Source organism: Melozone crissalis, unplaced genomic scaffold, assembly GCF_028551555.1.
Source record: "Melozone crissalis strain CALT ecotype California unplaced genomic scaffold, PUWL_Pcris_2 ptg000006l_1, whole genome shotgun sequence".
Taxonomy (NCBI): Eukaryota; Metazoa; Chordata; class Aves; order Passeriformes; family Passerellidae; genus Melozone; species Melozone crissalis.
Window position 1 is genome coordinate 53,172,495 of NW_026535784.1, and position 19,231 is coordinate 53,191,725.

The window sequence follows — 19,231 nt, forward strand, 5'->3', positions numbered from 1 at the left end:
TTATTTCTTTTATTTAAAGAAAACGTGTTTCAGAACAGTTCTGATTAGATTACCATTACATTCTTTTGTAGATCCATGATTAAAAAAAAATTATGTGAAAGATATGGACAAGTGGCTGTTTGAAAGATCAAGTGTACAATCAAACCCTCACTTAGGTACAGCAGCTGTCTGCACTACAGATGTCTTTGTAAAATCAAATTCATGCTGCAGATCTGATGGGAATGCATTGAATGGCTCTTCCTACTGAATTATACATGGGGCAATTTTTTTTTATAACATCACAATTTAATTTCATGCAATTTACATTTTCTGATTAATAGTGCAGTGCAAAGACATATTTAATATGCTCTGGCACTGCTGTATAAATAATGTCTGATATCAATATTTTGTGCTGTTCTTTAAGATTAATTAATTTTAAGGTTGTAGTCAAGTTACACTACTCTTTCTTTTATATGCCACAAAAAATGTATTCTACACTATCTTTTAACATAATTTCTCTCCATTACACTATCTCTAATGAGAACTTTTACACAAAAATATGTTGTTTTTAATGGAACAAGATAGTGAAATGGGAAAAAAAGTGCTTTTTATTTAATAAGTGTTTATAATATAATAAAGCAGAACAAATACCAAGCAGGATGGTTGAAAAGGAATTTCTATCAATTTATCTGCATTGATGTATATTCCATCACTTACAAATTTCAGTTCAGATAATGCTACTAATTAGTTTTGGCTGATATTGGAGTATTTTGTATGCCCCATTTATAAAAGCTGTTTGCCCATCTGTTAATAGGTTGGAAGTGATTAAAGGACACTTATTTTGGCTGTTGCAAAGGCCAAATCATTTTAAAGCTGCAAATATGTGACAAAATCAGCTAAAGGTTTGCCAAGTTCAGGACCTGATTTTCTTAAAGCATTGTGGTGTCTGCTTCCTTTCCCTCCTGCCTAAAGTGCCTCTGAGTTTTCAGTATTTAAAAGCAAAAATTCATTCTACTATGGCAGGTTACACCTTCTATCTATCTGTTTAAACTGAGGTTTTAATGAGCTTTGAATGTTTTTCAGATCTCTAGCATTTCTGCTGTTTGTCTACTAGCTTTGAACCATTGCTTCTGAGAGCTTAATTAAAATGGGGCTTACAAGAGTACTCATTATCACTGTATTTTAATACCTGCACCTACTCTTCCTGTCTATTGTTTCATCAGTGTGCAAAAAAGAAGGAGGAAGTCAGAGGAAAAAGAAGACAAAGAATAAGATAAATTGTTTGACAAGGATAGTCATGGATAGTGAGCTGGGAATCAACAGAAAATCAAAACCTCTAATCACAGAAGATTTAAGTGTGTTTTGAACTTTGTTGGAGGAGTTCTTGTGTTGGGTCCAGCCTCAGCTTCGAGTTTGCCTGGCCACGTCATTATTGAGAGATAATTATAAACTTCAGTTCCATCCCGCAAAGAGTCACCATCTTAACTTCAATGAAGGTAAAAATCCAGCTTGTGCACAGAGCTAGAATAATTCCCACATAGCATTTACATCCTATGGCCTACTTGAAGGCAAGGGTAACATTTAAATGATACTCTTTTTTCTATATATACTTAATGCTTTGCAGTCTGAGGACAGAAGCTGACCCTTACTCCCAATGAAAAGTAGCAATGGAGTTGTGTAAAGAACATTTACACAGATATTCTACCCCTGTTTTTTCTGCAAACTCCTGAATACTTTTTTCTTGACTGGGTTTGAATGTAATACCAAAGAGAAAAGTCCAGTAACTAACTCTAGACTTATTCTCTTTATCTGCAGATTTAATTTTATAAATGAGCAACATAAAGTGCTACCGACATACATTAAAGAAATACCACCTGCTTCGAACTGCTTTAATGGAAAATCTGTCTAGCACTTTCTTTAATGCTTATATGTCTTAAAAATTCAACAAATGAAAGGATTATCACCAAAATCATATTAATCTGAAAAGGATTAACAGCCTACTGTTGAAAGACTTCATGAACTGCAGTAGGAGAGGATCTGAAATAAAAATGCAAAGAGCTTTTCTCATAAATAGTGCAGAAAGACTGTTAGAGGTTGAAGCAGCAAAAGTGAAAATGGACTGTAATGAAGAATGGGGGTGTGAATCAAACACATCAGTGGTGAAAATAAAAGAAAATCACAGAAAACATTCTGTAAGCTCTAACATCCTTAACACCTGTATATGCATTTTCATTTGCAGATTTCTGTGATTGGCTGCACTCCCATTATCATTTGTAATTTTGGACAAATTTAGATACATTATTTAAATGTCTTGTTTAAAGAATGAAAATTTTATTGAGCATTCTGAACTTAATGAAACGCTGAGAATGAAGCCTTGGCTTCCTGTGGATACAGATCTTTTGAGGGTTAGAAAGACCTCCCACAGTCTGCAAAATACTTTATCTTCAACAATACACAGTTTAGCATCTAGAATTTCAACATACAAAAAGAATGTTTTATTTTTCTGTAAGATCTTCCCTGCCTGTAGGACATTAATGGAATCGTGGCCAGGCATTTCTTGTTATTTAATGGCCAACAGAGTTCATTTCATCAAACCTCATTCAGTAGTTATCCATATTCATGAAGACACTTAAGGATGTGTTTGATTTTAGCTTTAGTAGGATTTAAGGATATGTTTAGTGTTAGGCACATACTTAAAATGCTATGCTGAATTTGGATGGAGGCAATCTCATGCTTACCTGAGCTAAAGTTAAAATTAAGCGGATGCTTAAGTATTTTACTGAATACAGATGGAGTGCAGAACTGCATCCCAGTGATTACTCATAAGTGTCAGTATGTTCTCAATCCAGAAATTATCACTTTACAAATAAAATCTGAAGATATGCATATACATAATCAATGTATGGCTGAGTAGAATTTTGATGACCAGCTAATTACAATTCATGCAGACATAAATTAATAAGGGGATGAACACTGCTCAAACTCAAACATACATCCCAAATTATTCACTTGGGTTGCACACAGAAGATAAAAATAGAACAGTTAAACAAAATGGAAGCATAAGGACAAGACATAATGACAAGCACAGCAAGAGCTTTTGCTTCCAATTGAAGACACCAATCTAAACCTCAGTGGGACCAGTTCAGTTGGCCTCAGGGCCTTATACTGAAACTTGCCTGGTTTCCAAAGGCTGGAATTACGTTCAGGGAACATTATTATGAACATCAAACTCACAAAAGACAGAATCACAATTCTGAGGTTTTACAGTTTAATGACATTGAGAATCTAAGGGTTCTATTTGGAAATAGTCTAAATATATGACTGTGACCGGCTTATGCTTCCTAATTCCTCTGTTAGTTTTCAATATTAATTACCAAAATAAAAGCACTGAAAAATAAGTTTGAAAACAACTAATTCAGTTTCATCTATACCTCATATTCCTCCTTTCTGACTTAGCATTTGATGCAGAGCTTTACTTTTAGTTGGCTTGGAAGACTACTGGAGTCTGGAAAGACAGAAAAAATACCTTGTGAATTTGATATGTAAAATCTTAGACAGCTCATGACTGAGATATATTTCAAGAACTCTACATATATTTAAAAGGTTCCAAACTTAGACAGGAGTAAAAAAATTCAGAGAAATAAATCAACCTAATCAGCAACTACAAATGCTGGGGATGAATACAGCAATAATTTGCCTTAAACTTCTGTGCACAGGTTCGAAAAAGGAAAATATTGCTTTCCCATTTCCATCTTCTCAATGACTACTCTCTGTCTTGCTACCCAATAATTCTAACAGATCAGGGTGTTTGGCTTTTGCTGTGATGTATTTTTGATTTAGCTACCTCTTATGAAGGATACATCATCTATTGGAAAAAAAAGGGAAAAAAAATCTCAACAAAATAATCCAGTATATAATTGAAGCATCTCCTTGCCATTTTAATTCCTGTGTTCCCAAAGCACAGCTCTAAACAAAGCATCTTAAAAATTGATATCTTATATCCTGATCCATTACCTCTGTTGCCATCAATGGATAGTAAAATGATATTTGAGATCTATTATCATTAAACAGTTTCCTACCTGATTATTCCCATCTTATCTAGTCTGTTTTATGACAGAAACTATCTCACACCTCTGGCAATTCCATACACTACCTCCTAGATTTCTTTTCTTTTTTAGGACAGCATGACTGGCACATTGTGTTTTGTCACTAACTTGTGACTGTAGCATGGCCACACCACCTAGAGGGACACAGACACGGTGATGTTTCCTGTTCAGACCTAAATTCTTTTCGTTTCCATACTCAACCACCTACTGCGATTTGTACTCCTTAGGGTTAGCTGTTTCATACAATTAAATGGCCATTTTAGGCTCCTGCTTGTGCGAAAATGCCAAATTCAGGGCTTATTATTCAGGTGTGAATATATAGAGCACTTCTCTCCACCAAACATTTTCATTACTTTTCAAATTACCAGCATGTTTTGATGAACAAATCTTGTTTTAAAAAGTCAGATGTGGTACATGCTAGACTAATGTAAGCAACAGCATTACAACTATAACTAAACCATTCTTTCAGGCATTCCATTTAGCAAGTTTACCCACTGAGTCTGAATTCTAGAGGCTGATTATCATTTTTTTAATCAAAGAATTCAGGTTTTGAAGGCTGCAAAGTCAGTGCCCTGACATGTATTGCAGGTTTCCAGCAGGGAGGTATGAGTTACTCAACTGTTAAACATTTTTCTCATGAAGCCAAGCATGCAATTCAAGCAACTCCTATTGCAAATAGAAGACCTGGCTCTCTCCACAACCTTGTACATTTTAGGATCATCAGGCACCACTGCTATCTGGTGAGAGAGCTAAAATGCATACAGATGCCCAGGAATAGCCCTATTGAGTACTTCATTTTATAGGTGTATAATTCTTGGGTCATTTATTTAATAAGTTATGTGTCACCACTGGGTAGTCCTGCTCAATTTAGTTGGCTTTTATATTAGCTAGCTATATATTGGGTTTTGCTTCTGGTTGTAATCTAGGCATTGGGATCCTGATGTTGCTCCTCCCAGAACCAGAGTGGCTGAAGCCTATCATTTTATCAACCCCATTCATCTACTTGGATACCCTGTCAGCCATGTAAGATATATGCTAGAAGATTATCTACATTTTAGTTCATGTGGTCTGAAGCCAAGACAATGACTAGTAAAGTCATATTTAATTTAATATGGAGATGAAATTATGCTTTTTGTGCAATAGTTATTTAATGAAGTCTGGATGTTAACACCAGCTGTCTGAGAAAAAAAACACGAGAAAAGGGTGGACATGGAGGTGCAGTAGGCAGAGGATCTGCATAAAAACCTCAAGAACCATTCTCCAAAAATTTCTTTCTGGGCAAAGATCCAGCACTACAGTAAGTGACTTTTGCATGTCTGGGCTTAAATGTATGAATTCAGGAAAGGATAGGCACATGAAGAAACAGAGTTACTGAGTCTTTTAGCAATTCACATGAAATTTCCCAAATGCTATGAAGACATTGTCTGAGGCTTATATCTTCCAACTGTGCATATCAGTATGATCCTGATTATAAGCTGATAATAGAAACTAAAATCCTACCATGCAAGTGATCAGCATAGGCCACATCTCTGAGGATCTCTGATATTCATGACTCGAGTTTCAAACACATAAAAATGTTGCTCATGTTAAAAATTATCATTTTGAGATGACAAAACATTGATCAGCAGATTGCCACACATAAGATTTAATACATCTGAGTGAAAATTAATTTTCACCTTACTTTCTTAAGTATTCTTTCTTTACTTAAATAAAGTATGTTGTACCTTGCTTTCCAAAATTTGACCATATAACTTAAGTAGGTCCCCCTTTAAAAATAAGGAAAATCATATCATCAACCCCTGAGAAGTGGAAGTTGAGAAATACATGCAAAGGTTCTTTACAACTTGCACTGCCAGGCAATTTGATACTCCGCTCTAGCAAAGGAGTCAAATGGCTTTTTCTTCTCAGACTCTTCCATGTAAAGCAGTGCAGCAAAGCATGTGTTTAACCCAAAATGTGCTGTTCCCACTTTACTCCAGGATGAGCCATTTGCCAATTGGGTTCAGTCTCCTGCCTCCCACTTGCAAAAGGAATTCAGTTGGCTCTAACAGCAGTCTGCATCTGATAAGGTTGGTGAGAGAGACCAGAAAAAACAACAAACAAAAAAACAAAAAACAAACAAAAAACAGTAACAAACCCATTTGGTGAAGACCTTATGCAGTGTATTTCTTCCACAGTCCTCAGTTTGGGCTGGTCTACCACCACCCCAGTATGTATGAAGTGACTCTTCAAACAGCCATTCCTCCCTCTAGATTTCCAGTTTTTATCCCTAGCCATGCAAAATTTCACAATTCCTTCCCTTTGCTTCCCAAACCATCTTTCAAGTCTCCAGTATGTGGCCCAATGGATTGGATATGCTTTCAAGTGAGGCTACCTCCCCCTTTCAAATTCCCAGCTTAATTATGCTGGAGACAAGGGTGGCCTACAATAAAGACCTTGCTTCCACTTCACAAGCCACCTGTTATCTTCCTCGCCAACCTGCCAACTCCTCTGCTGTTTCCCGGTCCTGCTGCTCGCCAGCCCACTGTGCCATCTGCACAGCAGGAATTCAGAGATAAACTTACCAAGTGTTAGAAGTCTCAGCTTTGTCTCTGAGCCGGTGCTGCTTTGTGAGCAGAATAATTATTCTGGAATAAAAGTAAGTTTCATTTAAGTATAAGGTCTGCATGGAAAACTACTCCAGAACCAGGGATATCAAAATGATTTATTCTATTCTAGCTCTGCTGGTTTGCTTCCTCTTTTCTACAGGGCCCAAGACTAGCTTAAATTTTCCTACTCATACAATTTGTATATGAATAGAACAATTACATTAATCTACAAAAACAATTAGAAAATTACTCAAAGTGAAATTTTAAAATTTAATATTTCAGAGAGTAATACTTGAAACATTTCTGAAACTGGGGAGAAGCTGAAATGCCGAAATCTGATTACTCAGAAGACTATTAGAAGACTTCAGAAGACTTCTTTCCTAAAAGTTATTAAAAACAATACAAAAAACCCCAAACCAAACAAAAAGAAAAAAAAAGCTACCAACCAGAGATCACCACAGCCCAGAAACTGGACTGAGTGCTATATGATAAACTGGAAGTGATGATCAGTTTTCAACCCGGGAAAAAAGTTCCACTCATCTATTATGGTTAGTGGCACCTTGCCACAGAAACTCAGGACCTTAGGTTCAGTTTTTGGTGCAAGGTGCCACTGGACCATTATTGGTCCCAGGGTTCCATAATCCTTGGCATGGCCTGAATACACAAAGTATAGAACAATTACCATCCCAGAAAATTCACAGTTACAGCAAAGATCAAGCGAAACAGAATCACAGAAGATGGACAGATAAAATAATACAAGGAAACTATGAAGAGGATTCGATTCACACAACACAAAGCAGTACACCAGGAGCTTAATGCTTGTTACTTTAGATCAGAGAGTATGGTAAACGTTAACCTTAAGAATTACCTAAAGTGCATTAAAGAGGATGGTCTGGACCATAAAATGTTTCTCCCAAGCCTACAAGGCAGCGCAGAAAAAAAAATCACCTTCAATTCCATGCTGGAATATTGAAACTGTCATCATTCATCAATGGCAAGAATAGAAGTTGATCATTCTATTGTGAATCAGAGATGATAGAGGGGAAAAATATTTCATATTTTGTTCAATTCAGATTATTGTGATATCTTGTCTAAACTGGTGCATTTGAACTATGCAAGCACTTTGCATGATAAACAGTAGAACTCTTTATCAGCCTTGAATCATGATGCAGAAATGGGTAATTCACAGCTAGCTTTGAAAGGGCTTTTGATTTAAATAATGATCTCCTGTTTTAGGTCAAGTGCAAAATCCTACTAAGTGCAAATCACAAGCAAAGAACACTATCTTATCTCTTAAAACATCACAGATATATTCTATCTCATCCCAAAGAAAAGAAATCAATAATTCAAAATATTGGCATTCTGGCAATGGAACACCTTGCCTACAACATATTCCTCCTCATGTGCCTTTTGGGGAAAAATTTTATGAAGCATATTTTAAAGTTTAACGAACCATTCTCTCGTTTTTGTTTTTGCTAATTTTACAGGAAATACATGAAAGTAATTTTGAAACAAGAATGCCCCTTGTGTGCAGATGCAAGCAAAGCTACAGGCATCTTCTGAGCACACTCACTGTTTTATCCAGATTCAGAAGTTACATTATCTCTGTTGCCCTTTCTCATTAAATAAAATGCAATCACACATGACTCTGCAAGGTGATTTTCTTTCACATGAAACATTCAGTAACAAAGATGTCTTTGTGCATGTCATGCTTTCTACTTCCCCACTTCTTGTCTGCATTTTAATCCAGGATACAATTTCTTCTTGATAGTTCAGACTTTGTAGCGGCTTTAATGACATAATAATTCCATGATGCAAGCAAAAAGGTTCTGTAACTCACCTACCATGGTGCCTTTCCTACCAGGAACATGGGCGCTGTAAATAGCTGAGCTGGAGTTGAAAATAATTAAAAAAATGTGCACTGGGTTCAGTTGTGAAAACAACATTACTGCAGTGGCAACACAGGCCCATCATCAAATCCTCGTTAGAGCAGGTCTTTAACTATACAAATAAAAAGTACTGACATGTCTCTGGACAATGTGTCTTTTACAGACTCACCCATAACTTCACATGGAACTTCAAGATTTTGAAGTTCAGCTTTGGTTTGCTGCAGACCAAAACCAAGAGATTCTACAACTGTGGAACTGAAATGGAATAAAATGCCTTGAATGTATAAGCAAAGAGGTTTAACCTCACTTTCTCAACACCCTAAACAACACTGCCCTGCATGCTTGGTTTCCTGAGAGGGTTTGAATTTCTGTTTTTCTCATCTTGTCCCCACAGCAGATACTACCCAAGGCCTGAGAAATTCTTTTTGACAAAAATGTCATTGAAATTTGTTTTGGGGGGAGGAGGAAACATTTCAGCTGTAGAGCTTCAGGATTTGCCTAAAGTCAGCATGTATTTCTCAGTCATTTGTTCCCTGTTGAGGAAGGGGTGGCTTATATTTGCTAAAAACACTTTTCAATCAGAACAGCACAGTAAAGTCAGTGCACCCTGTCCTGATGAAAATGTTTGCAGTGCAGCAGGAGACACTCCAACTCCTGAAATTCCATAAACTCATCCTTCTCAGCAACATCTGCCCATGACACTTTCCTCCTTCCATAGAAGTAGCATTGCATGCTTATCTCATCCTTAACGTCAAGAACAATTAAAAATCAGGAAACTCTTTTAAGGTCAGGCATTTTGATGCCAGATTAGAAATAACGCATTTTAAAGGAATAAAAAAAATGGAATTTTAGTTTAGCCTTAATGATCAGGGGTCTCTCTAGGCATGAGACAACCTGATTATTCCATGTTCCCCAGAACTTCTACTGTCAAAGTTAGACAAAGTTAGACATTTACTTTTTGAGAAGAAAAAAAAAAAATTAAACAGAAAATAAAGTTTCCAATTTTTTCTTGCTAACCTTTTAGTCTTCACAAGTGTTTTCAAACAGGCTAAAATAAGTTTACACTTATTTTATTAAATAATAGGATTTATGCAGCTCTAAGGTCAAAGAGAAAACTTTTTAGTAGATGAATTTCCTCCCCCAGCTGCTTGCCACTTTAAATTGCTCTTAACATTTAATCTTACCTCTAAATAATATAGTTTCTAAACCTTGTGTAGGGAATGTGCAAAGCTTTGTTGCTTTTTTCTTTTGTTTTCTGAGCTTTACCTCATTTTAACTATTTGAAATTGAGAATTTGTAATCCCAGCCCTGTCGAATATTTTTCATAAAATATTTCCCAAAATTGCTCTAAAAGTAGGAAAATACATCATTTATCCAAATTATTTCATATTCTTTATTTGAATAAAGAATGATTTTTTTTCTGATTCTCTCCCCCCATCCCAGCACAGGGAGTGAGTGAGCTGCTGGCTGGGGTTAGACCACAGCACTGAGTCATAGGTGCCTGTTCAAATGTTCTTTTTTAGTACCTCAAGCCAGTACTCTTTTTTGAAGCTTAATTCAGGTAAATTTTGTCAAGACCTTGGACTGTAAACAGGCCGCCCTGCTGCTGCCATGTGCTTTTGGAATGCTGTGACCCAGACTGCACAGTATTTCTGACAATGCTGCATTGGTTATTTGTGAAAAAGCCTTATAAATTCTTTCTGCATTGCTATATTACACTTTCTCTTTTCTGTTCATAACATCGATATTTAATAGCACATGAGAGCTCAGCCTTCCACCCAAGCTCAACAAAAATTCTGTCAAATATTCACTAATGTTAAAAGATGAAAAACGCTAGGGAAAAATGACCATGTAAAGAATTCTGTGATTAAATGCTTAAGGCTTAGGCCATGCTCATCAATTTTCCCACTGTCACATGCCTTCTGCAACCTCTGCCAGTGTAGGATTTTGCTTCATTGACTGCTGGATTCAACATTCTCTCTAATGTAACATAATCATCATTCCTGCAGGCAACTGGAGTCTTATGGCTGCTACCAGAAGAGATGAGCTGACTACTAAGTTACTTAGGACCAAATTACTTCCTAGAATATCTTGGAAAAAAATAAATGAACAAACAAACAAACAAAGCACACCACAGAAAATTCTGCTCTATATTTCATAAAGCAGTCACACCATACCATTAGGAATCATGGAGATAAACAGTCTTAAGCCTCTACATGTGAGAAAGAACAGGATTTAAAGGTATTTCTGTCTATCGCACTTTTTAATTTGTTTGATTAAGCACATTTCTGTTTAGTGGGAGGGATTGTACAACTTCTAACTCTGCCTGTGAATGTCTAACTCAGGGAATCCACTGAAAAATTCACTTACTTGACTCACTTTTGAAAACCTTGAACATTTCAGACATACTTCAGAATGTTGGCTATTGCCTCTATTGATATTAATCCCTCCTCTAAAATGAGAAATTATATTTGAAAAATATCTGGCGCAATCAGGTAGGAAAGATAAAAGAGTTGCAGTCTACTGATCACAAGTAAATATCTTAGAGACATTCAGAGTTCCCAATATACTGGGCTCTCTGCTCCAATTGCATATTCCCACAGCTTGGAACAAGCCTTTCCACTATACACAACACTGCTTACCTTGCAGCCTGAGAAGTTAAATAAATACCAGCAATATCAAAAATAGATTGATGGGGCAAAAAGTTTACAAACCTTAGAAATTACAGGGGCCAGTGAATCAGAATCAAATTTTTAAAATAAACAAATTAATTTTTTTATACCTTTCCAAGTTTTCCGACTCTTATTGGACTTTATCCATTCCAAATTAAGTTCCCTTCTGAACTGCCATTGTGCTCCATTTCTATCTCAGGCTTTTTCATCTAACTCTTTCCCATAAAGAAGATTTCTGCAGGGTCAGCCAGGTGTTCTTTTAAACCTTTTACAGGCAAAGGCTGTTGCAGGAATCCCACAAAGATACATCTATGTTATCTGATAAATCAGTGAGAAAAGCCAGAGTTTAAAACAAGTTTGTCACAGCTGCCTCTTTACCAGTTATCATTGAACTCCAAAAATAATTCATTGAGGGAAGAGGGAAGAGGGAAGAGGGAAGAGAAGCTGATGAAGATTCACAGCTAGCTAATGGCTTTTTTAAAATAGGACATTCATTTTAATCTACAGTATTTACAAGGAATTATTAGCTAGAATATAGAAATAACAATTCATAGTTTATTTGTATGTTTGCTAACTTTGCGTTAGATAATTAATTTAAACATTTAAATTTTATCTATAGATTCAGGCTATGGGTGCTTTAAAACAGTGAAAAAGAAAAATAGCAGCCAGGATCTAGAAATATAAAGCAGTCATAGAACAAGGTTGAAGTTCACATTCACTTTCATGTCCTTTATATTGCCAGGATATTTAAAATGAGGCTGTGTTTCATCCAAGCATCAAAATAGGAGAATGAACTCTGTGTCTAGATTGCAACTCTCATTACATTTATTTTAAATAAAGCTGCATAACAAGAAATAAGTATTTTCTGAATGTCTCCAGTGGCTGAAGCATTAACAGAATTGGGATATTTTTGTTTTGTTTGGTGAAACTTTCAATGTACACAAAAACTTAGGTGTTTGTCTAATGGAATTTTGAACAATATATAAATCTTAATTCCCACATGAATAAATATAACAATTGAAACCTCATGGGTTCTCCTAAAATACCCAGTGCTTAGACTGTGTTTTGACATTCCAAATTATTACAGAAGTCTGAGTTTTTATTTTCAGTTTTTGGTTGATTTTGTGAACACACTGGTTTCATTTGCTATTTTTAATGTGTAGAATGCAGACTTTCTGGGGCAAGAGCTGCCTATACTCACATGTAGGTACAGCAGCTATCTGTGCAAAAAATACTGTGTCTGTTCCCAAACTCTTCCATCTCCCAGCTTCACTCTTTGTCACTTCTAATTCAGATTTCATCCTATCCTAGCTCCTCTGGATTGCTGCAATTTTACTTTAGGTTACCTATGTAAACTAGATTTAACTAACACACCATGACACTGCTCATCTTAATTTTCTCTTGCAGATACATACTTGAGCTACCTCAGGGCTTGTTAAGAGCTTTCAAATGCAAGAATTCTGGTTTTGTAATCTAAATAGTATAGAAATTCTTAGTCCATTTCTTTTGTTTCTACTGGTTTGTGAAATTCATGTTTTCACTTCATTTTTATTGATTTACATGTTGCTGCAGACAAAGGATTTGGAACACTGAAATTTGTTTTCTTTTCTCAGACCTCTTTTTCTCAGCAAAAGGAGGACTGTTACTCTTCCTAATAATGCAACTACTGCTGGTAGCAGAGTTCCAGTGCCAAGCAGCCAATGTAAGGTGCAATGATTCATGGTATAGAAATAGCTATTGAATCAGCAGTAATTGTACTTTTGGCGTCAGGTTCAACAGCAACAACAAAACCAATCCCTGCTAACCCACAGAAATGGAGCTGGTCAGAGCCAGACGTGGAGTATTTTTTAGAATTCATTTGTTGTGTATCACAGCCACATTTCTAAACCTGGTTATTTAAAATGAAAAATAGATTCTTCACTATCTTTCATTAAAGTATTGTGAAGCACCCTTCTATATTTGAAACAAAGTATTTAGCAAGTAGTTTCATATTATTGGAAAGACTTGCATTTTGTTTACTAGAAATGTACCAGTGAGACTGTGAATAGAGAAGAATAAGGCTTCTGAAAGTGCACCCACAAAGGTTTGCTTTTCAGGGTTGATATTACAAGCAATTAGCTTGGCATTTAATGAATCACATTTCTAAGGACTGCTAAAGTTGGCTTAATAGGCAAACAGAACAACCTTTTTTGTTTAGAGAAGGTAATAGCATTGTTGCACATTTTATGTAAAGTGATTTTGCCAACTGATGTTGAAGACATCTATGTTCATTAAATACTTGAAATAAAAATGCTCTCTGTTAACTGAGTTTCTGGTGCTGTGTGCTTAGTACAAGCTCTGATAAGAGTTGCTGTGGTAAAGATGAGCAGGCTCTTACTAGACTTAGAATAAACTGACCCTCAATTAAAATTGTGTGTTTTTTCCAAGCAAGTCTAAAATCATAAACAATTCAGACAGCATTTCCTATTTTTCTAAAGAAGGGAAAAGAAAAAAAAAACCAGAAAAAGAAAAGGCAGATCTGTTGAAATTATATGTTCTTAAGCTTTTCCTAGGCTTTAGAATTTAATTTTATATTGGCAAGAAACTCTTTGGAAGGATCAGGAATGCATGTGTTAGCTTGGTTATCCAAGCCAGAGGATATGTTTGTTTACATGCAACACATTTCAAGAGCACTTAGAAAACCACAGTAATTCAAGAAATACATCTGAAATTTGGTCTCGTTTCCTGCTTATATTAAGAATGAAATTAAGTGTTTATGTCATGATAGTCTCATCAGCTTTTTTTTTTGTGCATTAGAAATCTGGAAATCTCTTCCAAGTGCCTGCAATATCAGTCTCGTTCACACAGTTCAGCTGCTGGGTTAGCACACCCACACCTCACCAGGGAAGAGAATGGAGTCTTCAACCCGAATGGGAGAAATCTGGTTATAAATAGAGTTCCCATTTAGCACCTTTTACTTTTTTTTTCCTAATTTCTGATGGGTTTTATTTCACTGCTTAAACATAGATAAGGCAAAACTACAAAGTTATCCTGCTTAAAAAGAAATGTGAGGGAGGTCACTGACTCTTCTATTTTCCTAACGCCATGAATGCCGTCAGTGATGACATGGTCTAGTGAACCAAGTGGCCCTGTCTTGAGACAGTATTAGCATGTACACAAAAGTTTGGTTCAGATCTGGAGTATGAAAGAAAAAAATGTGAAATGCTAGAATGAGTGAAAACAGTACCAAATGTCCTGTCTTCTATATTCCTAAGATTTTTGGGACAAAAGGACACATATTCCTTTTGCTCTTTCATTCCTTCCTTTACTAATTCCTTTTACAATCTAAAATAAAAGGACAGTGACCCCCATAAATTAAAGGGAAAATAATTTTTTTACAAAACCAAGTGATACTTTTCAAGAAAATTTTCATTTCTAAAAAGAGAAAATCTTAGTAAAATCAACAGCCCATAGTTCACAGCAGTCTTGAATGAGTAGAAACACAAACTCAGAAATAAATTAGTACAGGGTTTTCCATTGCAGTCTACAACTAGTGCTTGCAAATAATCAAAATATGCCACTACAAGGGTTCACCTCCACCAAAGCATGATTTGTTTTACAAAAAAATAGAGGTATTATAAGCACGCACCTCAATACTTTGGTGGTCCCTGCCAATTACTGTCATTGCACTAGCATAGGGACATTGATAGAGGATGGCCCTGAAATTTCCAGTTCGGAAAAGACACTTCAAAAGTGTCTTCACCGACACTCCTTGACATCTCTCCTACTACATCTCTTGTTGGCCCCTGCTACTCTCTACATCTGATCCCACAGATGATATTCTTCCTTCAACTCCTTGTGTAGCTGATCCCCCCTTAGCTGATCCAGCTCATTTCCAGCCTCCCAGCAATACCCTGTTTCACAGCCTTTCTTTATTTCAGTCATATAAACCTTTCCATTAAAGAACTCACTTTCTGCCCACAAGGCAATTCCCTGGGCCTATTTTATTGTAGTGAAAATGCAAACAACTGGGAAAAGAATCTTGTACACACATGAACGAATTATGCTCCGTCAGAAAAAGCCCTTTGAACTGCAGCTTCTCTCCCTTCTTCCCCAGCCCTTGTCAACATGGGTTATTTTTCAAATGTGCTTTCACAGCAGCTCTTCACTGAAGTGAATGGTACCACTTTTGGACCTTGGTATTTGTGCAGTAATTACTATTGTTCAGCCCTGTGTTTAATAGGCAAGTGAGAGGACTTCTAAAAATATGGCGGCCCTCATAAAGATTGCTTACAAATCCCTTCAGAAATGCAAAGCTGTGGTCCCAAACAAACCCTGTTCCATTCAGCGGTTTTCTGTTCAGCTGTAGTGCAAAAACACAAGATAAAGAAGCAGCAATACTGGGTCAGAAGAAACAGAGGAAAGGAATAAAGACTGGAGTTCAAACAACTAAGGCCTTGGTTGGGAGAGTGAAAGTCTGTTTTATCACTGCTGCAAACTGTTCTTTTCAATTGCTTCAAAATCAAGGGAACTCTAATTTGCTCTAAACAGCTTTTGATTTTATCAACAAAGCATCAAAGGGCCTGAGCAACAGAATCTTTTGTAAAGGTCAGATTGTTTTCATGTCTTAGAAAGCAAAATCTCCTCACCTTTTATTTTATGATTGGAACTTTATTTGAAAATACACCATTTACTTACAGTGCTACAGCTCTGTTGTCTCCTTTTCTTTCTGCAAATCTTATTTCCAGCTAACACTGTCCTCTATGAAATGAAAGAGTTTACATGCTTTCCCTTTAAAAAAAGCCCCATCAGTTCTCTATCTCCATGTTACTAAATAAATATGGGCTTTGGGGTTTTTTTCTGATAGATGCATAAGCATGAACTGGATGAATAAAGAAAGAAAAATAAACAGTTCCAGAGTTTCCTGTTGTAGAATGGAAGTGAGCCATCATAAAACATAGCCCCCACAAATTGTGCTAAATGGTTTGAAATTACACTTGTAATAGTGTTAATTACCAATAGCCCAACTATTTTAGGAGAACATAATTGAAAACCAGTTATGCTGGAATCTAAAAAGGGTAACATCTCTTCATCTGACACTATTTTTCTTCTTTTTGATGGAAAAAAATTGAAATTTGTCTTACACAATAAGGAAGAAAATAGGTGAATGTACCTGAAGCAGACAGGACTAATTTGACTGTTTCTTCAAAACCCATTTATACTGAGGAGCCAAATTGAATCCCAGCCTTGATTTTCTCCATTCTACCCAGGTGTGATTAACTGTAGGTCAGCTAAAATGGTGATGGAAAAGGGAATTAGAGCAAGACTTATGCTTCTGCTGGAGCTCAGCAACTTGCCAATGTCCCTTTGGAGAGAAAGAAAGGGTGCAGATGTTCTTGTACTGAGTGAGCTCAAGAGAGAATGTGATTCTGCAATCCCCACATTTAGTGATGAGTCTGAGCAACATGCAAAGACCTCCAGCTTTTGGCAGTCCTTCAGCTCTGAAGATCAGATTTTCAAAACCATTTAGCTGTCCTAGATAAAGCAGTACCATCCAACACTTGGCCTTTCAGCTTCTGGCCTCTATTGCACCAAGTCTTTAATTCAGAAAACAGATTTCCTATTAACATCATCTGTTAAGCCAGGGAAGGAAAACTGATTTTCATTGTAGAAGCTAATTTTCATCAAGGCATTCAGAAGTGCTAATACTAATGTATTATTTCATGTGGGACCTATCTGTAGAAAATATAGGTTTGGCACATATTGATAGATGGCTTCTGGGATTCTCTTTTCTTTCCAGTACCAGATCTGTCATAGCCTAACTATGAGAATATATATATACTAACACTGACTTGGACAAACTGAATCAGGCCTTGTTGGGCAGAATGAGCCATTCTGGAGAGAGCAATGCTCTCTTATTGAGTCAGGCCAATAACAGATGAGTGGTCTTGCAACTGTTTCCAGCATAGCATTATTTTTTTTTCAAAGTATAAATCAGCTGCCTAATTTGCAGCACTTCACTCAAAACTGAGATATTTCTCAACCATGCTTTTACATGAATGGGCAACATGGGTTTTGTTACCAGCCCTTCCCATCAAAATTGGTCACTGATTTTCCTTTCCAGTACTCTGTTATCAGCTGCTTTGAGAAACTGCAACTATTGAATCTGGCATTTTCTCTGCTGAGCAAATGTATCCTTAGAAAAAAAAACCCAACTGAGGAAATCTAAACCATCAAAAACTCAAAAAAGACTACTAGACAAAAACTGAATTCATTATTCTGCTAGAAAATCCTTATTTCATATGACAGAAATAGAGGTGGGCAACAAAACCAAAAAGCTGAACTAAGTTCAAACCACAGCCTGATTGTGACTCATCTCTGTTCATGAATAAGGATGAACCAAGTCAATGAAAGGCTTCTGGCATTATGTCCTTATCATCAAATATGTTTGATTTCTCACATATTTGTCATCATCTTCTTTGGCTTGGATTGATTTTGGCTGATAGAAATAAGTTAGACCCTTGAACTAAGCACACCTTGAACTATCTCACTCACTGAAAGAGAAACATTCTGTGCTCTATCACCTTTTATGAGGAATAACTCACAGCAGAAAACAAAGAGAAAGAAACAGCCTCAAAGTTTTGTTCAAAAGATTTTGCTGAGATGAAAAGGAATGAAAGCTAATCTCCAGATCAACCTGCAGGACCTTTAGGCCCTTGGCTGCAAGTAGTAAAGAATCAGGACTTTTCCACAGTTTACTTAAACCAGTCTGGTCCCTCTGTATCCTCTTACACATATGAACTTTATTCAAAAAATGGGTGGAATGCAGGAAAAGAAGCAAAAGAAACTCTGCTTCCCTCAGTCTCTCCTAGGCCTCAAGGGGGCCCCATAAGAAACTGAGTTGTTAAACTCAAAACATCAATGAGAATGGTTCTTCTCATTACGAAAGTTTCGAAAAAAGGCAGGTTGCTATTTATTTGTCATTAACAAATAAAGAAATCATATCCATTCTCAGCAATGTGTCTGTACCAACTTTGCTGTGTCTGTAAGCAAATGCCTCAGTAGATCTTAGGAATCCATACTTATTTTTAGTTATGTCCAGTGATAAACATATAAATATTGCTATTAACATAAAAGAATTGGTATTTGTCAACAGCCTTGGAGCTATTGCTTCATGTTCTTAGTTGAGTGAATTATTTAGCTTTTTTTAACAGCATATCAAGTTTCTACTACAAGAGGAATGACAATATTCATAATTTAATATGCAGTTTAGACTCAAAAGAATACAACCAAATCTGTGCAACCACTTACAGAATTAGTCCATTTTTCTTCTCAGAGATATGGGAAAAGCTCTGATTGTTTTACTTTACAATTCAGCTGAACTAATGTCATTTACTAGAAACATTTTAGAATTAATCCTGACATTTTTAATCACAGAATTATTTAGTGGTTTGGGATTTTTTTACTGAAGACTTAGGTATTAAGCTAGTTTGACAGTTGCTTGAATATGTTTGGAGGAATATTGGCACTAATCATTGAATATATTATTGTAAAACATATCTTTCTTGCACAGTCCCAGCCATTTTCAGCCTTGTTTATCAGTTTCTAGCTCTTAATGATAAAATCCACTTATCCTAGGGAAAGAATCTCTTTTTCCTCAAAAAGAGAGATAACCTGGCATTTTGTTTTCTTTTAGTGTATTAAAAATATTTATTTTTACACTTGTATGAACTGAGAAGGTTTTAAGGGTATTATTTAAAGGTATTAAATAGATGTGAAAATAGATTTCTTCTTTGAAATCAGCACTGTGAGGACATAATTATAAGGTCTTTTTACAAACACTTGCAACAAACATCATCTCAGAGCCTGGCTTCAGCTTCTTCTAGCTGTAGTACAAAAGCATAGGCAGTACCAATACAAGTCAGCCACTTTGACCTAAACAGGAGAGTATCACAAATTAAAAGCAACAGTGTCCTTTAAAAGGGACAGTTGCAACTTTTTTTTTTTTTTTTTTTTTT